The sequence below is a fragment of the Myotis daubentonii genome, chromosome 9 (genome assembly GCF_963259705.1).
Source record: "Myotis daubentonii chromosome 9, mMyoDau2.1, whole genome shotgun sequence".
NCBI lineage: Eukaryota > Metazoa > Chordata > Mammalia > Chiroptera > Vespertilionidae > Myotis > Myotis daubentonii.
The window spans coordinates 12633088-12656287 of record NC_081848.1 but is presented as its reverse complement, the minus strand read 5'-3'; positions in this window follow the sequence as shown (position 1 = coordinate 12656287).

Sequence of the window (23200 nt, the reverse complement as noted above, 5' to 3'; positions counted from 1 at the left end):
ACCTCAGATAGCAATATGTTTACGGATAGGGCAAAGGAAACTAAGGAGAAAATAAACAAATTGGGACTACATCAAAATAAAAAGCTTCTGCACAGCAAAAGAAACGACCATGAAAATGAAAAGGGAACCCACTGAATGGGAGAAGATATTTACCAATGTTACATCTGATAAAGGGTTAATATCAAAAATATATAAAATACTCATACAATTCAACAAAAAGAAGACAAACAATCCAATTAAAAAATGGGCAGACTATTTGAATAGATATTTTCCCAAAGAGAACACACAAATGGCCAAGAGACACATGAAAAAAATCCTCAGAGTCACTAATCATCAGAGAAATGTAAATTTAAGCCACACAATGAGATATCACCTCACACTTGTCAGAATGGCTGTCATCTAAAAACCATCAAACAACAAGTACTGGCGAAGATGTGGGGAAAAGGGAACCTTAGTTCATTGCTGATGGGAGTGCAGCCACTATGGAAAACAGTATGGAGTTTCCTCAAAAAATTAAAACTGTAACTTCTATTTGATCCAGCGATTCCACTTCTGGGAATATATCCTAAGAACGCCCCAAAAAACAATCAGAAAGACTATATGAACCCTTATGTTCATAGCAGTGTTATTTACAATAGCTAAGATTTGGAAACAGCCCAAGTGGCCATCAGTAGATGAGTGGATAAAACAGCTGTGGGACATTTATACTGTGGAATACTATATAGATGTAAATTCTTGGGACAGCATGGATGGATCTGAAAAATATTATGCTAAATGAAACAAACCAAACTGAGAAAGACAAATATCGCATGATCTCACTTATTTGTAGAATCTAATGAACAAAATGAATTGACCAACAAAATAAGACCCGAAGTAGAGAGTCATGAAACAGACTGACATACTTTGATGTGGGGCTGAGGAGACGAAAAGAGATAAACCAAAGAACTCATATACTTATATGCATAGCCCATGGACATGGACATGGGCTAGGGTAGTGAAGATTGGGGGGGTTAGGTAGAGGCTGGGAGGAGGCGGGGAAGGAGGAGGAAATGCTAGGTATCCATAAAACTATCAACAGAATATATATATTTAAAAATGAAAAAATGTATAACAAGTAGCAATAACATTAGAATCTAAAAGTGAAAGTATTCTTTGTTCATTCATATATTCATTCCTCATTCAATTATCAAATATGTATTGAGAGTCATGTTGTGTCAGGCACAGAAGTTTTTAAGGATATGCAGATCAACAAGAACTGGTTCATACTCGAGAGGAGAAAAAAGTCTGATTTGAGTGGGTTCTAGATGTAATGAATGAGAGAAATTGTAGATAACGAATGCATCATTTGTAGAAAACAGAAATGGGATAGTATCCAAGGGTGAGGGATGAGATCAAGAGAGGATCTTTTTTTTGCCGAAACCGGTTTGGCTCAGTGGATAGAGCGTCGGCCTGCGGACTGAAGGGTCCCAGGTTCGATTCCGGTCAAGGGCATGTACCTGGGTTGCGGGCACATCCCCAGTGGGAGATGTGCGGGAGGCAGCTGATCGATGTTTCTCTTTCATCGATCTTTCTAACTCTCTGTCTCTCTCCCTTCCTCTCTGTAAAAAAATCAATAAAATATATTTTTTTAAAAAAAGAGAGAGAGGATCTTTTTTTAAAAAAATGGAAACAGAAAGAAAATGTTTATATTTTTGGAGGTATTGTGCAATTAAGATAGGGAAATTGACATCCCAAAGAGGCATGTCATCCTTAGTAAGGGAGAAGAAACTGAATTTAATGTACAGATGGAAGGGGTGGTCTTAGGCAGGAGCATGGACTATTCCTCTCTGGTAACAGGAAGGAAGGCAGAGTGACAGGAAACAGATACAGTGAGGAGGGTGGATGTGATGGACGGAGGGAGGCAGGCTGGGGAAGGCCTCTTCCGAGTGACGCTGCTTTTTCAGTGGAATCGAGAACAAAGTAGTCAGCTGAGAGTAAAGATGAGGATGCTGTATTAGAGGTTGGAGGAGAGGGGAACCTATAGAATAGTCATCAGGGTGAGCAGACCAAAAAATGCACTACAACTGCAGGGCCACACTACAACCCATTTAATATGAGTGGCCATGAATTTTAATGAGGCAGGCAGCTGGGAAAGGCAGAGATAAATGAGGAGCAGGTGTAGCTACAGAATAGTGTAGTGCAATACAGTGGAGAAATGACGATCTGGAGGGGTTTACGAGTGGTGTGTTGTAAGCCATATTAAGGATTTTATACTTGAGTCTACAAGATAAAAAGAACAAATCCTGCTTTTCAAGCGAGGTGATGATATAATTTAGTCTGGTTTGCCAGGGAGACAATCTGGTAGGTATGAGCATGATGGTTTGAAAGTTTATTGGTGACTATATGAACTTGGTGGTACTTAAAACTTCTTTTTATAACCAGAAAACACAGTTCACTCTACAAAATGAAACTAGTGAGTAAAAGATATCCTAACATGAGCCCCCATCTAGTTTTTCTTCTAAGTGGCTTTCTTAATTTTCCTAGGTACCTCTAGGTATGGGCCATGTTTCCTAAAATAAATCTCCTCTTGCCTTGCATCAAGGTTAATAGAAAGAAATATTCTCCTATGACTCAGCTTGTTAGAAAGAAAGAAAATAGGAAAGGAAATGTACTTGAAATAAATCAACTATTTTGAATGATGGAAAATCCCCAGGATTACTTTGGACATAATGTATTACATTTGTTTCTGACTCTAGATTAGTTGAGGTTTTAAATCATCAAACACTGCACATTTTCACACACACACACACACACACACACACGCACACACACACAATAGTATTAAACACAAATAACTGGGAAATAACATAAATGAACTAAAAACCTAAAAGATTCATTTTCCTGTGAAATAACTTCTTTGGGAACACCTTTCTGCTTGTTTGTTTTTAATCTTTATTGTTGAAAGTGGGACCACTTTTCTATTTGATAACTTCACAAGCACATTTATCTTGACTTACAATCTATCAACTACTTTGACAAATACTGGTCTTAATGATAATTCTAAATACAAATGTGATTAAGGTCCAGGGAGAGGTAAACATTTTTTTTCCCCCCAGGATTACAGGCTTTATTAGAGGAGAAGGACCTGCCGGGCTGCCTCAAGAGGGGAGAGCAGCAGCACGTGCAGGGGTGGGCACGCCTTTTGAGGGGCAGAATGGGAAGGGGTGGGGGCTTAGTGTACTCGGCGCACACTGATTCGTGGCTTACTGCATTGTCCATATAGGACAAGGGCTTAGGGTATTTGGCAGGTGTGGATTGGTGGTCCAATGTATAGTCCATATGAGGTACATGGTTAGTCACTCGAGGATTTCCGGGCTGCAGGTTACATCATACCCCACCCACCAGTTGGGGGAAGGGAGGATCTATCATTCCAGGCTTTTGGTAATAGAGTGGGGCCTTGACTTACGAGTTTAATTCGTTCCGTGACAGAGCTTGTAACTCAAATTACTCGTATGTCAAATCAATTTTCACCATTATAATGAGTTGAAATGCCATTAATCCATTCCGGACACCCCAAAAATACCGCAATTGTTTTGTTAAATGTTTTTAAATAAGAAAAATGTATTTAAAAGTAATGGATATTGTATAAAAACACAATACTGAACAATAGAATGTAGTGCAATAAACTTGTTTTATTAAGTTTAATGTACAGCATTTACCTTGGAGATCAAACGACTTAAAGATGCTGATGGAGTTGGAGGAGAAAGGCTGAACTGAATAACTGAATCTTATTTGCTGATTTTTGCCCTTTTCACCATGCTTTCATCACTTTCATCTACAGGAGTTTTCAATAAAAACCTGTCCAATGAGACCTGTTTCATCCTCCCTTTCAGAATATTTCTAAAATGAGTTAGGCAAGTGTCATTAAATAGCTCCATCGCACGCCCAGTTGCAATTTTTTCTGGGTGTTTCTTTTGAATAAAGTCTGAAAGTTTCTCCCACATTCCCAACATTTCCTTTATCTCACTTACAGAGATAACCTCCTCCTCCATGTCATCCATCTATTTCCTGCAAAACCTCCGTGTGCTCCTGTGTCTGTAGCTCCTTTAGCTCCTGTGTTGTCAGTTCCCTCGGAGTGCTCCTCGATGAGCTCGTTGATGTCACCTTCCTTTATATCCACGCTCGCTGCCTCACCATGTCTGACAACGGAGTGAATGCCGGTCCTCTATATGAAATTTTCGAACCAGCCCCGACTGGCTTTAAACGGCTCGCCCGATGCCTTGTCCATTGAAGAGAGGATCTATCACTCACTAGAGCAGCTGCCGACCCCCTCACTGGAGCAGCTGCCATCCCCATCACTGGAGCAGCTGCCGTCCCCATCACTGGAGCAGCTGCCATCCCCATCACTGGAGCAGCTGCCGTCCCCCTCACTGGAGCAGCTGCCGACCCCATCACTGGAGCAGCTGCCATCCCCATCACTGGAGCAGCTGCCGTCCCCCTTACTGGAGCAGCTGCCGTCCCCCTCACTGGAACAGCTGCCGTCCCCCTCACTGGAGCAGCTGCCGTCCCCCTCACTGGAGCAGCTGCCGTCCCCCTCACTGGAGCAGCTGCCGTCCCCCTCACTGGAACAGCTGCCGTCCCCCTCACTGGAGCAGCTGCCGTCCCCCTCACTGGAGCAGCTGCCGTCCCCCTCACTGGAACAGCTGCCGTCCCCCTCACTGGAGCAGCTGCCGTCCCCCTCACTGGAGCAGCTGCCGTCCCCCTCACTGGAACAGCTGCCGTCCCCATCACTGGAGCAGCTGCCGTCCCCCTCACTGGAACAGCTGCCGTCCCGCTCACTGGAGCAGCTGCCGTCCCCCTCACTGGAGCAGCTGCCGTCCCCCTCACTGGAACAGCTGCCATCATCCTCACTGGAACAGCTGCCGTCCCCCTCACTGGAACAGCTGCCGTCCTCCTCACTGGAGCAGCTGCCGTCCCCCTCACTGGAGCAGCTGCCGTCCCCCTCACTGGAACAGCTGCCGTCCCCATCACTGGAGCAGCTGCCGTCCCCCTCACTGGAACAGCTGCCGTCCCCATCACTGGAGCAGCTGCCGTCCCCCTCACTGGAACAGCTGCCGTCCCCATCACTGGAGCAGCTGCCGTCCCCCTCACTGGAGCAGCTGCCATCCCCCTCACTGGAACAGCTGCCGTCCTCCTCACTGGAACAGCTGCCGTCCCCATCACTTTCCCTCCCTTCTGCCTCTGAGACCATCTCTGCTGTGGACGTTCGGGTATGCACCGGGATGAGTGGGCTCAAGGACCTGGTCCTGCCCTTCCAGAGGTGCAATTCAGCTGCCTATTTCCTCTCTGTGTTCAAGTCCGGCCAGCTCATGGAAGCTGGATCCCTCAATAAGCCCCTCCCACAGTGGCCTCAGGCTTTTCCTGCCTCCCTTACTGGTTAACACGCCTGGCTTTGTGCATTGTCATCGTAACACATTCCCAATAGTAATGAGAATGACCGATGCTCGGAAGGCGCCTTAAATCCCACCAACTGCTCCCCTGACATCCTCTCTTCACAGTCCCAGGGCAGACCGGGGGCAGGGAGAGCTGGGGTGGGCACAGTGCGCCCTAGTGCACAGGCAGCCCAAGGAAACCTGCTGAGCGGATGAGCGGAGCCAACGAGCAACGCTGGCTCAGAAGGCGCCAGCCCCTCCGCTGGCGAGCGGTCCGGGCCCAGCCCAGGCCTCTTGCTCCAAGCCCATTCTCCCCCACAGGGTGGTCTGGAGGGAGGGCTTCCAGAATATGCGGTCCAGACACATTTTTGCGATTGCCCACGCAGCCGCTATGCCATAGGCTGGGGGAGATATCGGTGTGTCACTACTTAAATAGTATTAGTGTTTAGTAACAGCTGTCCTTCACTGAGGAGCTTCTACTTGAGTGCTTTGCACATGTTGTCTGGTCTCATCTTCCCAGACCCCTCTGGACGCAGGGGCCGCCATCCCGCCCTGCAGGCCCAGAAAGCAGAGCCTACCTGCCAAGTGAGTGAGGGGTGGAGCCGACGTGTGACTCAACACCCGTCTGCGCGAAGCCTTGGCCACCTACACTGTTCACATGACTAGCCTTTGCCACTCACATGACAAACGGCAAATTCCTCAGGGTTCTGGATGCCAGGGTCCAGAGATTCCCGGGGGAGGAAGAGCAGAGAAAGAGCGAACAGGGTCACCTAGAGGGGAGAAGAAGCTGGGGTCCCGCTTTGCTGAGACCCCTGTGGCCACCCAGCACACCAGCTCCTTCCTCAGCCCTCACGCACACGACCGCTGCTACTCCTAGAAACCTCCTCCCCGGCCCCACATCCATGGGGTCCTGGGATTCCAGCTCTAAAGACGCTCGGCATCATCTCATCGGCTCCCTTTTTGTACAGACAAGATGACTGAAGAGCAGAGAAGGCAGGAGGCTTGTTCAAGGGCTGACAGCAATTTAACGCCAGAGTTGGTCCTGGGACACAGGTTCCCTGATTCCTAAGTCATTGCCCCAAATGACCTTAAAAATAAACATGGCAACCTGGTTAGCTTAGGGGCCAGGGACGTGGGCGTTGCCATGGGGACGGGCATCATTCACCGTTCATTCCAACCGTGTTCAGGTCCTGGGCCTGCAAAGGGCGTTCCTACAGATGGAAGGAGATGAACTTTCACCCTTTACTCACCCAAGGACTCCCCTCATCCCACAGCTAGGCTTCAAAGAGACTGTTTCTCTTGGGACCCCCTCTGGATCCTTCTCCTGCGTTGGTCTATCACAGCTCCCACCCTCACCCCCAAATCCCAGCCAGAGCGGCAGGGACTTGGCTCCGAGCCGGAGTTCCAAATTAGTGTTGGCTCAGACTCCCCGCTCATCAGCCGCTGACACGCAGCGCTCGCCGGGGACAGAACGCGGAGGGGTAAACATTTTTTTAAATGTTTAATCATGCCAAAGCTGAAAGGATGTCAGTTGTGCAAACAGACAATTCCAACAGACAATGTATTTGATATTTGAACTGTAATTTCTGTGAAAGAAGATTTGTAAGGCTGTATCCTTCACCCCAAATCACATATTTTGGAACCCAGAAACCCTCTTCTACTTGATGACTATTATCCAAAAATTGTACTTTTAAAACAATTCATTCAAGAGAGAGGATGGGGGGGGGGGAGAGAAAGAGAGAGAGGGGTGAGAAACATCATTCAGTTGCCTCCCCAAACAAGGATCGAACCTACAACCTGAGTATGTGCCCTGCCTGGGAATCAAACCCATCACATCTCAGTGCATGGGACAAACCTCCAACCAACTGAGCCACGTTGGCCAGGGTTATACTTTTTCATTGAAGAAAAGGAAGGTTCAAATTACCTTTATCAAGACTCCAGGACGTGGCTTTTCTAGTCTAGATAAGCTCTAAAATGAATTTAGTTAATTTGTTTCAAGGTTATTAAGCTTAATCCTAAATATCCAAATACAGTGGGGCCTTGACTTACGAGTTTAATTCATTCCGTGATGGAGCTCGTAACTCAAATTACTCGTATGTCAAATCAATTGTGAACGAGTGAGACACGTGATGCTGGGCTGAGGTTGTGGCGTTCACTGTGACGTTTGCTGCGCCAACTAGCGGTGGGGTATCTGAAGCTGGCTTGTAACCCGAATTTTAGCTCACAACTCAAAGCAAAAAATTGGCTTGTATCTCAAAAAACTCGTTAGCCGGGACACTCATAAGTGAAGGCCCCACTGTATAAGAGATAGATCTCAAATTAATTATTTGATTATTAAAGAAAATATGCCGCCCTAACCGACTTGGCTCAGTGGGTAGAGCATCAGCCTGCTGACTGAAGGGTCCCAGGTTCCATTCCGGTCAAGGGCATGTACCTTGGTTGCGGGCACATCCCCAGTAGTAGGTGTGCAGGAGGCAGCTGATCAATGCTTCTCTCTCATCAATATTTCTAACTCTCTATCTCTCTCCCTTCCTCACTGTAAAAAATCAATAAAATATATTTTTTTAAAAAATATGCCTTCAGTAATGGTACAAACCAAATTCTACTAACAGTATGCTTATCTCTTCAAGTTACTAAAACACTAATGCTTTCATTTAACTTAATGGTCAACTGCACTCATTTATCTATCAGGGATTCCTAGGAAAACAACAGGAATTTATGCTTGAAGATTCATGCTATTTCTTTGTTTTAGTTTCCATTAATATTAAGTATTTAAATGTTTATGGGCTTATTGTAGACCTATTTTTAATCCCCAAGATATTATCAGATTTCAAGTGTATTGATAATTATCTAAGTCTTTAGCTAATTTACAATGAACATTTACTTTGAACAAAATTAAATTTCTTGAATAAAATGGTCTTGTCTTTCATTTTTAGGAGCTACACATACACAGAAAGAGAAAACTAATATACAGCTTCCTCAAACACAGCTTAAGACTCATCTCCACACCCCAGATGCCAATTTAAAAATGATCATTAAACGCCCACTTGACCAACATCAATACATTTAGAGCAGTGGTTTGGAAATGCCAAATGAAAGCTGGAGTTCAACAGCTATTAGTCACACTGTGATTTATATTATTTCTGTCTACAGATCAAAAGAAAATATATTAATATATATTTTCCTGTCAATTAAATGATTGCTCAATTCATAGTCAATAGAATTATATTTTTCAATGCAAACATGAAATACATTTCATAGCAATGCTCATTCTAAAGTATAAAATCTATGGAGAAAAATTATAATTTTTATTTTAAACAAACACCTACACCCAGAGAGAATGATATTCTCCAATCGTACCTAATAAAAGAGAAACATGCAAATTGACCATAACCCCAACACCCTTCCCAATGGCTAATCAGCAGGATATGCAAATTAACTGCCAACCAAGATGGCAGCCGGCAGCCATGCAGCTGAAGCGAACAGGAGGCTTGCTTGCTCCAGTGACAGAGGAAGCCAACATTCCCGGCCTGCTGCTGCTGGGCTCTGAGCTGCATTCTAAGAAACAATGTTGCAATTATAGAAGCTAAACAAGCTGCAGAGACCTGCTTTCAGCCAGCTTCAGCCTCAGAGCTTAGAGCTCCTATGATGGCAACAGAGTTTTAATTATAGAAGCTAAACAGGCCCAGAAACCTGCTTTCAGCCCTCAGAGCTGGAGCCGGCTCTCAGCTCCAGTGACAGCTATAGAAGGTAAATAAATCCAAGAATTAAAAAAAAGAAAAACAGGAGAGGCTGGGAGCTTAAGTTGCCCTCCAGCCTGAAAACGGCTCTCAGGCCCTCACCCAGACTGGCCAGGCACCCCAGTGGGGACCCCCACCCTGAAGGGGGTGTGACCAGCTGCAAACACCCATCAGCCCATCATCCAGGCTGGCCAGGCACCCAAGCGGGACCCCCACCCTGATCCGGGACACTTTCAGGGCAAACCAGCCAGCCCCCACCCGTGCACCAGGCCTCTATCCTATACTACAGGCAGGGCGGGACAGCGCAAGCTGCCATCCAGGCCCCATGTGCAGCCATGGGCAGCGGGGCATAAGCCCTGCACCCAGCCAGGACCCTTGTGTGCCACCTGAGCCCCCAGCCAGGACCCCCGTGCCACCTAAGCCCCGCACTGCTAAGCCCCGCCCCCAGCCGGGACCCTATGACTATTGGAGAGCAGGAAAGTGCCGCTGGGCCCTGGGTCGCTGTGGTGATCTGGCCATTGGTAAGTAGAAAAGTGCGGCCTGTAGGCAGCCCCCAGCTGCGCCTTCTCCCCAGTCGCCATGAGGATCCGGGAGCAGGAAAGCAAGCCTTGCCTGTGGGCAGCCCCAAACTTTGCCTGCTCCCCAGTTGCCATGGTGATCCGGGAGCAGGAAAGCAAGCCTGGCCTGTGGGAAGCCCCAAGCTGGGCCTGCTCCCCAGTCGCCATGGGGATCCGGGAGCAGGAGAGCAAGCCTGGCCTGCAAGCAGCTCCAAGCTGGGCCTGCTCCCTGGTCGCCATGGCAATCTGGGAACAGGAAAGCCCAGCTTGCAAGCAGCACCCCCATCCTGGCCATAGCTCAAGGGAGAGTACAACATGCAGTGGAGGCCAGGAGCCTGAGAGATCAACACAGAGGGGCTCCTGCTCCAAGCCTCCATGGTGTGGCTGGGGGCAGGCCCCCAGCAGACACACACACACACACACACACACACACACACACACACACACGGGACACCTGCTCCAAGCCTCTGCTGCCAGGCTGTGGCCATCAGTAGGACATCCACTGAGGGCTCCCGGACTGTGAGAGGGGCAGACTGGGCTGAGGGAACCCCACCCCCCAGTGCACGAATTTCGTGCACCGGGCCTCTAGTCCTATCTAATAATAGACAAACATGGTAATTAACCATAATTTCACTATCCTTCCCATTGGCTAATCAGGGCGATATGCAAATTAACTGCCAACCAAGATGGCGGTTGGCAGCCATGCAGCTGAAGCAAACAGGAGGCTTCCTTGCTCCAGTGATGGAGGAAGCCAAGGTTCCCTGCCTGCCGCTGCCGGCCTCTGAGCTGCAGTCTAAGAAACATTGTTGCAATTATAGAAGCTAAACAAGCTCCCGAAACCTGCTTGCAGCCAGCTTCAGCCTCAGAGCTTAGAGTGGCAGTGATGGCAACAATGCTTCAATTATAGAATCCAAACAAACCAAGATACCTGCTTTCAGCAGCCGAGGTCTCAGAGCTGGAGCCAAGCCTCAGAGCTAAAGCCAGCTCTCAGTCCAGTGACAGCCATAGAAGGTAAATAAATCCCAGAATAAAAAACAACAGCAACAACAACAACAACAAAAAAACAGAAAAAAAGGAGAGGTTGGGAGCTTCAGTCAACCACCTGCCTGAAAACGGCACTCAGCCCCTCACCCAGACTGGCCAGGCACCCCAGTGGGGACCCCGACCATGAAGGGGGTGTGACCAGCTGCAAACAGCCATCATCCCCTCATCCAGGCTGGCCAGGCACCCAAGCAGGACCCCCACCCTGATCCAGGACACTTTCAGGGAAAACCAGCCAGCCCCCACCCGTGCACCAGGCCTCTATCCTATATAGTAAAAGGGCAATATGCCTCCCAGCACCAGGATCAGCAGAGCCATGAGGCCTCCCGAACCTGGGATCAGTGGAGCAGCGAGGCCTCCCGGCACCAGGATCAGAGGAGCAGCAGGGCCTCCTGGCACCGGGATCAGCGGAGCAGCGAGGCCTCCTGGCCTCTGGAGCAGCATGACAGGGGCAAACCCCCTGATCACCCTGCAGCTCTGTGTGTGACAGGGGGCGGGGCCACAACCTTCCTCTGTTGGTGACAGGGGAAGGCGCCCCAACCCCCTGATCAGCCCTGCTCTGTGCCTGATAGGGGGAGCTCCCCAACCCCCTGATTGGCCCTGCTCTGTGTGTGACAGGGTGCGGTGCCCTAACGCCCCCCATGGGCCCTGCTCTGTATGTGACGGGGTGGAGCCACAACCTCCCCATCGGCCCTGCCCTGAGTATGACAGGGGGGAGTGCAGGGGGGAGTGCCCCAAATCCCTGATCGGCCCTGTTCTGTGGGTGACAGGGGGCAGCGACCCAACTCCCTGATCTGCCCTGCTCTGTGTGTAACAGGGGGCGGTGCCCCAACTCCCCTATTGGCCCTACTCTGTGCGTAACAGGGGAGCTCCCCAACCCCCTGATCGGCTCTGCTCTGTGCATGACAGGGGGGAGCTCCCCAACCCCCCTGATGGGCCCTGCTCTGTGCATGACAGGGGGTGGCGCCACAACCTCCCCATCCGCCCTGCCTTGAGTGTGACAGGTGGCAGTGCCCCAACCCCCAAGTAGGCCCTACCCTGAGCGCAACCTCCCGATCCGCCCTGCTTTGTGCATGACAGGGGGAGGCGCCCCAACTCCCCAATCGGCCCTGCTCTAAGCCCGACCAGGGTCTGTGGGGCAGGCACCTAGGGATTGGGCCTGCCCTCTGCCACCTGGAAGCGAGCCTAAGCCAGCAGGTTGTTATCTCCCAAGGGGTCCCAGACTGTGAAAGGGCACAAGTGGGGCTGAGGGACACCCCCCCACCAGTGCACAAGTTTTTGTGCACTGGGCCTCTAGTGTAATCTAATAAAAGAGAAACATGCAAATTGACCCTAACTTCGCTACACCTCAAGCCATGCCCACCAGCCAATCAGAGCGACTATATGCAAATTAACCCAACCAAGATGGCGGTCGACAGCCACGGAGCTGGAGCAAGCAGGAGGCTTTGTTGCCCTGGCGATGGAGGAAGCCAAGCTTCCCGCCTGCCCTGGCCGGCTGTGGCCTCCGCTAAAGGTAACAAAGTTTCAATTATAGAAGATAAATAAATCCCAGATGCTGCTTCCAGCCAGCCACCACTGGGAGCTTGGGTGGCTGGGGGCCGTGGCCAGCCTACAAACAGCCATCAGCCCCTCACCCAGGATGGCCACACCCTCATGATGTGAGGGTCCCCGCTGGGGGGCTTGGCAGCCTGCAAACAGCCATCAGCCACTCACCCAGGCTGGCCACACCATCATGGGGTGAGGGTGCCCACTGGGGGCCTTGGCCAGACTGCAAACAGCCATCAGCCCCTCACCCAGACTGGCCAGGCACCCCAGCAGGACCCCCCCAACCCAGAAGGGGGTGTGGCCAGCCTTAAAACGGCCCTCAGCCCCTCGCCCAGGCTTTCCAGGCACCCCAGTGGGGACCCCCACCCTGAAGGGGGTATGACCAGCTGCAAACAGCCATCAGCCACTCACCCAGGCTGGTCAGGCACCCCAGGGGGAACCCCCACCCTGAAGGGGGTGTGGCCAGCCTGCAAACAGCCATCAGCCCCTCACCCAGGCTGGCCAGGCACCCCAGCAGGGACCCCCCTCCTTGAAGGGGGTGTGGCCAACATGAAAATGGCCCTCAGCCCCTCACCCAGGCTGGCCAAGCACCCCAGTGGAACCCCTACCCTGATCCGGGACACCCTTCAGGGCAAACCAGCCAGCCCCCACCCATGCACCAGGCATATAATAAAAGGGTAATATGCAAATTGACCCTAACAGCAGAAAGACTGGGAATGACTGGTCACTATGACACACACTGACCACCAGGAAGCAGACGCTCCATGCAGGAGCTGCCCTCTGGTGGTTAGTGTGCTCCCACAGGGGGAGCTCTACTCAGCCACAAGCCAGGCTGATGGCTGCCAGCACAGCAGTGATGGCGGGAGACTCTCCCACCTCCTCAGCAGCGCTAAGGATGTCCGACTGCAGCTTAGGCCTGGTCCCCGCTGGCAAGTGAACATTCCCCCGAGAGCTCCTGGGCTGCCAGAGGGATGTCTGACTGCCAGCTTAGGCCTGATCCCCCTGGGGAGGGGGCCTAAGCCGGCAGGTGGACTTCCCCTGAGGGTTACCAGACTGCAAGAGGGCACAGGCCAGGCTGAGGGGCCTCCCTGAGTGCACAGGTTTTTGTGCACCAGGCCTCTAGTCCTATATAATGAGGGAATATGCAAATTGACCATCACCCCTAGCACAAGATGGCCACCCCCATGTGGGCACAAGATGGCCAGCAGGGGAGGGCAGTCGGGGGCGACCGGGCCAGCAGGGGAGCAGTTAGGTGTCGATCAGGCTGGCAGGGGAGTGGTTAGGGGGTGATCAGGCTGGCAGGCAGAAGTGGTTAGGGGCAATCAGGCAGGCAGGCAGGCAGGCAGGTGAGCAGTTGGGAGCCAGCAGTCCCAGATTGGAGAGAGTGCAGGCTGGGCTAAGGGACACACACCCCCCTTCCAGTGCACGAATTTTGTGCACCAGGCCTCTAGTGATAAATTGAGTTTCAAAGCCTGCCACAGTTTTTCACATAGAGCTCTGGCTTGTCTTCAAGAACATATGTTAAAACTTTTATAACAAAGGCACTGACCTTTCCCTCTGTACCTTAGAATAAAATAACAGCATTGCCTTGACATTAAACATTCATTGTATAATTCTGACACTTTAATAAGGAAATGAACTCTCTTAATACCCTTAGTTGCTAAATTTTACAAAGGGAAGAATAACTTCAGATGATCATCAAGGGCAACAGAATTACAGCTTTAAAATAATATAGATATGAGATTCAAATTCAACCTGTGGGTGTAATTATTCAGATTCTGTACTTAGTCCCCTTTTTCTGAACTGTGAGACCTGCTTCAAAGTTAGTCTCACGTATAATACGTAAGGCAGAAGTATAGCTTTTCCCCATTCATCTTGATGGCAGTGTGGTATAGAAAAGAAAAGAGGTGCCCTAGCCAGTTTGGCTCAGTGGATAGAATGTCAGCCTGCGGACTGAAGGGTCCCAGGTTTGATTCTGGCCAAGGGCACATGCCCGAGTTGCGGGCTTGATCCGCAGTAGGGGACATGCAGGAGGCAGCTGATCAATGATTCTCTCTCATCATTGATGTTTCTATCTCTCTCTCCCTCTTCCTTCTTCTCTGAAATCAATAAATGTATATTTAAAATTAAAATTTTTAAAAAGAGGTGTTTGAGTGAATTAAATTAAAATCACAATGACACCATTTACTAGTACTGTGACCTCGGACACATCACCTAATCTCTTTTGAGCCTCAGTTTGTATACTCTTGAAATGAGAGTAATCATACAGACCTTGAAGGGAGTTTATGGTGTTCAAGTTAAGAATATAATTGAAGTTTTTTGTTTGTTTGTTTTTTTCGTTAATCCTCATCCTAGGATATTTTTTCATTGATTTTTAGAAAAAGTGGAAGGAAGAGGGAGAGACAGAGAGAAATATCGATGTGAGAGAGACCCACCAATTGTTTGCCTCCTGCACGCGCTCAGACCAGGGCCTGGGACTCTGCAACCAAGGTGGGTGCTCTTGACCAGAATTGAACCTGAGGCCCTTCAGTCCACAGGCCGATGCTCTATCCACTGAGCCAAACTGGCTAGGGCAAGAATATAATTGAAGTTTTAACACAATGTTTGGAACTGAGAATACTAAATTAGAAGGAATACACAGACACTATACAAATAAATATATATAGTTACAAACTGGGATAAGGACAAAGAAGAAAAGACATCAGCACCAAGTGAGCAACTAATGAGGGGGGAGAGGGGACAGAAATAACCCATCTGAGGACGTGATTAAAAATGTAATAGAGGGGCGGACTGGATGAAAGAAGGTGAAGGGAATAGCCAAAGGACATATATGCATAGCTAATGGACACAGACAACAGTGTGGTGAGGGTCAGAGGGAGGGGAGGGTGGGCTCTGGATGGAGGTGGGCAAAGTGGGGAGGGGGATGTAATAGTGTCAATAAGATAAAAAATTAAATAAATAAAATATATTAAATATGCATAAAATACACAATATAGATAGAAACATGTTATGGAATGAATTGTACATCCCCGAATTCATATGTTGAAATCTCCAAACTCCTCTTACGACTGTATTTAGATACTGGGTCTTTAAAGATGTAATTAAGGTTAAATGAGGTCATTAGGATGGGCCCTAATCCATTATAACTGGAATCCTTTTATGGATAGGCTAGGACACCGACACACACAGAGGCAGGACCGTGTGAAAACACAGTGAGAAGGTGGTCGTCTACAAACCAGGAGAAAGACCTCAGAAGGAACCAACCCTGCTGATCCACTGACCTTGACTTCCAGCTTCCAGGACTGGAATTTCTGCTGTTTAAGCCCCCCAGATTGAAGTACTCTATTAAGGCAGCTCTAATAAACTAATAGAAAATCCCAACATTCATTCATTCAACAAATAGTTTTGGAGCTTTTATATGAGTTAGAAACTGTTCTAGGTCACTGAGGAACCCCAGCAGTAAATAAAACTAATTTAAATTCTTGTCCCCCATGGAGCTTACAGTCTTGCAGGGACTGGAACAGGGCACAGATAGTAAACAAGAAAGGAAAATAAATGAGCACCATGAAGAAAAATAAGTAGGGAAGGGACATTAGAAGTGTTGGGGTGGGAGAAGGGGAAGTTTTCAATGCTAGTGAGAGTAGCTAGGAAAGGCCCCACAGGGGAGGTCACAGATTAAAGAGCTGATGGAATAGAGGAGGGAGTCTCTTGGATATGTGGGAGAAGAACAGTCCAGAGGCAAAGCAAGTGCAAAGACCTGAAGCAGGAATGCGCCTGACATTTAAGAAATGGCAAGAGGCTAGTGTGCCTGCAGCAGAGTAAATATCCTCCTTCCTATATAATAAAAGGCTAATATGCAAATCGACCGAATGGTAGAACGACCAGTCACTATGACGTGCACTGACCACCAGGGGGCAGATGCTCAACGCAGGAGCTGCCCCCTGGTAGTCAGTTCGCTCCCACAGGGGAGCACCACTCAGCCAGAAGCCCTGAGCCAGGCTCATGGCTGGCAAGCATAGCAGTTGGTGGTGGGAGCCTCTCTCATCTCCGCTGTAGTGCTAAGGATGTCCAACTGAAGGCTTAGGCACGCTCCCCATGGAGCCATCAGTAGGACATCCCCCGAAGGCTCCTGGACTGCAAGACGGTGCAGGCCGGGCTGAGGGACCCCCTGAATGCACAAATTTCGTGTACCAGGCTTCTAGTGGGGAGAATAATTAGAGATAAGATCATGGAGGTAACAGAGGCCAGTAGGTGTGAAGCAGACATGTTTAGTAGGCAGTTGGAATTATGAGTTTGAAGACAGGTAAGAGGTCTGGATAGGTCTGGGCAGAATACAAAGATTTGGGAGGCACAGGCATGTCAGTAGATTTGAAGCCTGAGGTTGGATGGGTAGAAAAGAGTTGTGGTTCAAGGACCAAGATTCGGGCTGCTCTACCTTTTAGGAAAAGGAGAAGGAACCCACAAAGACCCTGGTAAACAATGAAAGGAGGGGTGGGAAGAGGAAACAAGTAACATACCACGTTCTTGAAGACTGGTGGGGCGAAAAAAGTATTTAAAGAAAGTAATTTAACTGTGTCTATAAAATGGTGTCAATTAGTATTGTGAATGCCACTCACAAATTAGGTAGAACCGTTTCTATGGATAAGTGGAAGTGAAAACCTACTCAGAATTAGATTTAAGTGAGAATAAGAGAAGAGTTTGCAGTCACTGAGTATATACAATACCATAATGTAAAAAGAGAAATAGGGGGGTAGCAGATGGGGATTAATTATTAACTTTAACAGGGAGAAACAAATGTAAGTTGGTATGCTGAAGTGAATGATCCAATTCAGAAGAAACAAATGGTGATACAGAAGAGAGAGGGAAGAACTGCCAGAGCCACATTTTTGATTACTGAGAGGGTATGGGAAGTGGTCCACAGGTGCCTCGTTAGGAGCATGATGCATCCATAGTTACAGAAGAGACGCCAGAGTTGTGAGAACAGAGGTAGGAAGGTGGGCTGATGAGCTATTGCTAAGAGTTTATGGAAGTTCTCTTTTGAAAGCTTCAAATTTTGTTCCGTGAAATAAGGAATGGCATCTGCTGAGAGCAATCCAGTGCAATGTCAGGGGTTTGAGAGAGGCAGGAGAGGTATGAAACAGAAATTTAGAAGAACAGAAGACTGAATGAATTATAGTGTGATGACTCACGGGGTGGCCAGCTTGTGGTCAATTATCATGAATTTAAACTGAGATCATAGAACCTAGTTTTCTCCAGCCAGGTTCAGTTACGTGAGTGCAGGCACAAAATAAACCAAGAGTGAGTTTAACCAGGTTTGTGGCTTACCCAAATGTTTAACAAAGGAAGGGCAAGGAAATTAAGAGAATATGCAAGGAATGTTTGATCATAGAATTTGTTTGATCACAGAATTTAAAATGATCAAGAAAGCAAGTAAGGACATGAAGGGAATAAGAGATAGTAAACCTGCAACAGGATCAATGAATTGAAGAATGAGTGAGATTAAGATTACTGGTTCATTTAGCAGAGAATGCGAGCTGAAAAGATGGGAGATGGTGGTTGGAAAGCAGGATGTCTGAAAATGAGGTGATAGAGAGGTTACTAAGGTCCAGGAATTGCTCATGGAAGAAAGTAGCTGAGGTAAGATGCAGAATGTTGGACAAGAGGTCAAGGAGCTGACACGCTAGAATATTGGGCTGATCATCTACATGTACATTAGAGTCACCAAGAGTTTAATGTAATGGAGAGAGAGCACCAAGGAATAGGGGCAAGTGCCTCAGGTCCACAGGCGACTGCAGTAAGAAGAGACAGATGGTACGTGGTACAGACTGATGACATAGGAACACGAGAAAGGAGGGGCTAGTCCAGTGATGGCGAACCTTTTGAGCTCGGAGTGTCAGCATTTTGAAAAACCGTTAACTTAACTCTGGTGCTGTGTCACATATAGAAATTTTTTGGTATTTGCAACCATAGTCAAACAAAGACTTATATTTTTGATATTTATTTTATATATTTAAATGCTATTTAACAAAGAAAAATCAACCAAAAAAAATGAGTTCGGTGTCACCTCTGACACGCGTGTCAAAGGTTTGCCATCACTGGCCGCTAGTCTGAAGGTTTCATTAAGGAACAAGAAGAGAGCCTATGCCACCTCCAGGTCCAGTGGCATTAGAACAGTCGGAATACGAACAGCCACATTTGAGAGGTCTGGGAGGAGGGGGGAAAACGGTGCCTTCAGAAGAAAGCCACGTCTAATTAAAGCAGGAGAGTGGAGGGAATGTCAGAGGAAAGGTGGAGGAAAAAGGCTTTAGCTAATGACTGATCTTGCATTCCTGAGGGCACTATGAAAGGGTTTCAGTAGATGGTGAGGGGTGACAGATGGAAACAGATGGGGACAGCCGCCAACCTTCTCAGGGATGAACCGAGAATCATGAGCTCCCAGTGACTGACATGGGCAAACACTGGTGGGAGATTATTAACTTGAGGCAGTAGGGCTGGGGGTTATGTCAGTCTGGATTCAGTCAGGAAAACAGAAACCACTCATTATTTCAAGAAGAAAGGAGGTTTCTAATTAAGCTCTTTGACATAATTGTAAATTCACACATAGCTATAAAATACTAGAGCTATTCTACCCTTTGCATGCAAAACTGTAGAACAGTGTCAGCAGTCAGGATTTTGATCAATCAAGATACATGACATTAGCATCTCCACAGGATCCCTCATGTTGTCCCACAGCCATACCCGCCTCCTTTTTGCCCCCATCTCCCTCCTTAACTCCTGGCAATCACGAATCTGCTCTCCATCCCTATAATTTTATCATCTTAAGGATGTTATATAAATAGAAGCATACAGTACGTAACCTTTTAGGATTGGCCTTTTCTCACTCAGCATAATTCTCTGGAGACCTGTCCAGGTTGTAGGTCCAGGTTGCTGAGTTAGTGCCCCAGGGTATGGATGTACCAGTTTGTTTAACCACTGACCTGTTGGACATACTGTAGTAGCCTAATTAATGGCCCCCCAAGATATCAAGTCCTAATCCCTGGAATCTGTGAATTTACCTTTATAGTAAGAGAGAGCAAAAATGTGATTTAGGTAGAGATCTAAGTGGGCCCTAAATGCATTCACAAACATCTCAGAGGGAGATTAGACACAAGCAAAAAGGAGGCAAGGTGACCATGAAGACAAAGATTGGAGTGATGTGAACAAAAGCCAGGGGATGAAGGCAGCCACCAGAAGAGGCGAAGAACAGAGTGCTAAATGCTAGAGCAATGGTTCTCAACCTGTGGGTCGCGACCCCTTTGGGGGTCAAACGACCCTTTCACAGGGGTCGCCTAAGACCATCGGAAAACACATATATAATTACATACTGTTTTTGTGATTAGTCACTATGCTTTAATTATGTTCAATTTGTAACAATGAAATTGGGGATCACCACATGAGGAACTGTATTAAAGGGTCACGGCATTAGGAAGGTTGAGAACCACTGTGCCAGAGCCTCCAGAGGGAGTACAGCCCTGCTGCCACCTTCATCTCAGCCCAGTGAAATGAATTTGCTTCTGGCCTTCAGACCTGTGAGAGAATACATTTCTGTTTTTGTAAGCCACTGCGCTTGGTTTGCACAGAACAGACCCATTCCTGTCTCCCTAGGACTTTGCCCTTTATAGCATGCCAGGAAAGTTCTGACATTTCAAACCAGTTGACTGTAGGCAGCCATTGAGTCATTGTTATCTCCACACCCAGGTTCCCAAGCCAACACATGGAATCGTGTTGCCTGTGAGTACACCCATATCAATGTGTCTGGCCTATCTTATATCATCGTTTTGGGTTTAATACCCTTAAAATTCATTCCTAGTTATTCCCCAAACTCCTACCAATGCAAAGTGATAATATCCTGCAACTCTTCGGCGTGAATGCCTTCCCTTTGATCTGATCTTCTACTTCTGTTTGGGATACACTGACATCTAATTTATTATCATTTTATTTTTTTAATCCTAATCTAAGGATATGTTTTCATTGATTTTTGAGAGATTAAAGGAGAGGAACATCGATGTGAGAAACCCCAACCTGGGATCAAACCCCCAACATAGGTATGTGCCCTGAGCAGCAATCAAACCCACAACCTTTTGGTGAACAGAAAGGTGCACCAACCAATTGAGCCACCTGGCCAGGGCTAATTTATTCTTTTCTAGTAAGTAAAGATGGACGGAAGACATGGATCTGAGAACTGACATTCCCTTATGAGAGAACAGTCTTAGATGCAGTCACTGACACTGTTTCTTGAGGGTGTAAGGGTAAGACGGGTTCCCTCAGAGAAGAAGAGTTGCTTCTGTCAGCTACAAAGATAAGATCCTCCCCTATGAGTTGCCATAAGTTTCGTGAAGTTTCACCCTTGCTTTCAATTTACTTTTTTTTCTGTGTGTATACCCTGGCAGTCCAAACCAACCACCTCAAAAGAATTACTTCTACCTCTGTGATTTACCAAATTTTCTCTTCCAAAAAAACAAAACACCTCAAAACAGTGTTATCCCCACCAAGGCCATAGTGACTAACTGCTAAATGCTTGAGAAGTTCGGGTTTAAATGAGCTCATTATTGACACCATTGCCACTTTGAAGTGACAAAGATCCCCATTTTGATGTTTCAATCCTAATAGGAAAATATAGGACAGAACACTACCCACTGGCGATGGATGCATACACATTATATGCATGCAATGACAAGTGATAGGTTACTCCTGAAAGAGAAGGAGAGGCTACTGGGGGTGGGAGGTCTTTAACTGCATCTGAGGGGGAAATTTTTTCAAACAAGCATGGCAAAAACAGCATTATGTTAAACCAGGTGCTGGTTACAAGTGTGGCATTACTCTATGAAGTCAGCAAAAGCCATAAATAAAGCCTCCCAGACCTCGTCATCCCTGCCCCATGATGCTCCTCGTTAAATTTGTCAGCATACCACTGAATTTAGTATGGTTAGGGCCCTGGATGGAGGCTGTATGGTTTCAGAATCAAGTCCCCTATTCAATGACATATGATATATAGCAAGTTGCTTAATATCTCAAGACCTTATTTTCCCCACCTGCCAAATGGGGAAATAGAACCTGCTCTATAAGCTTATGAGGACTGAAGGCTTGATGCACGCGAAGCACTTACAAAGGAAGACAGCTGTTCGATTCCTGGTCAGGGCACAGGCGTGGGAAGCAGCCGTGATCCCTACACGTGGGCATGCAGGAGGCAGCCAATCAATGATTCGCTCTCATCATTGATGTTTCTCTCTCTCCCTCTTCTTTCCTTTCTGAAATCAATAAAAATATTTAAAAATAAAAAAGGGGAGAATCAAGAATGATGCTAATTTTTAGAAAACTTATCCAAATCTATTTAATTCCTGAATTTCAAAAGCAAAAAAAGGTATGTACACACACAGACCCATTCTATTTATGTGTTTTTATTGATTTTTTTTCTTTTTTAGAAAGAGGAAGGGAGAAGGATAGAGAAACACCAGTGAGAAAGAAACATCATTGATCAGCTGCCTCCTCCATGCCCCCTTCTGGAGATTGAGACCGCAACCTGGGCATGTGCCCTAACGGGGAATCTAACCTCCATCTCTTGGTTCCTGGGTCGATGCTCAACAACTGAGCCACATGGGCCAGGCCACAGATCTATTTTTAAAATCAGTTCATCAGAGTTCCTATGCAGGAAACTATAATAGACACCAATACTATACTATGGGTAATGTGGTGCAATACGAGGAATAGTTTTGGACACCTCAAAACGAAGCTGTCCTATGGTCTCAAAATGTATCTCCCATGTCCTCTTTGTTCTCAGGAAGTTACTCAAGGATACGATACACTGCTGGAAGCTATCCATTGTCAACACTATCATGAAAGTGCAACAGGGAATTTGGAAGGCTGATGGACCTTGAGCTTTACCAAGAGCTAAAGCTATGCAGCGATTGTTCTGTGGAGATAATGGTGGCTCCAGCAATTTCCTGACCTAATAGTCTCAAAGTAAACTTTTACTAATATTTACTGACCTTTAAGATAGTCTGTCTGCTACCGGATTGCCTGCCTAACTAAGGGCAAGATGTGTATTCTAAAATTGAATAAAAGCTAACAGGGCCAGGGCTTCAGGGAGCCTCTCCACTAGAGGGAAGGTTTCTGCCTGGCCCTAATGCCTTCTAAATTCTTATTTCTTGTCTAGTGTATTTGTTGTGTGCGGCCCCTTTTCCAGATCCTGAACCCTAGCCGCAAACGGATGCAACACTCACACATCACACACAAATGAAGGAGTAAATCTCAGATAGACATGAGATACAGGAAGTGAGAAGTCAGGGAATCCCACATAGGGGAGAGGCAAGCAATCCTGGGATGATGGTGAAAAGAAATTATAAGATGACAGCTGTGTACCAGCCACAGGAGGCAAGAAGTCCAGATGGGACAAAACAGGAACAATTTCTTCAAGAAGATAGATGAAAATGATGAACAAATGAGTCTGAACATATGAAAAAGGTATTCATACATCTACTAGAGTTTGGGGTTAAATTAGCATTAAGTACATGGAAACTCTGCAAACAAAGTCAACTATTAACTCAAGGAAATAAATATGCAATATAAGGGTGCTGGTGAAAAAGGTGAAGGGATTAAGCAAAAACAAAGAGAAAAAAACAATCAGACACAGACAACAGTACTGTGATTCCCAGAGGAAAAGGGGTATAGGGAGAGGGTAGAAGGGGTAAACAGTGATGGGAGGAGAGAGACTTGACTTTGGGTGGTGAACACACAAGACAATATACAGATGATGTATTATAGAACTGTACACCTGAAACCTATGTAATTTTATTAACCAATGTCACCCCAATAAAAATTTAAAAATAAATAAAATGGATTTACCTACATTTCAAAGGGACATAGAAAA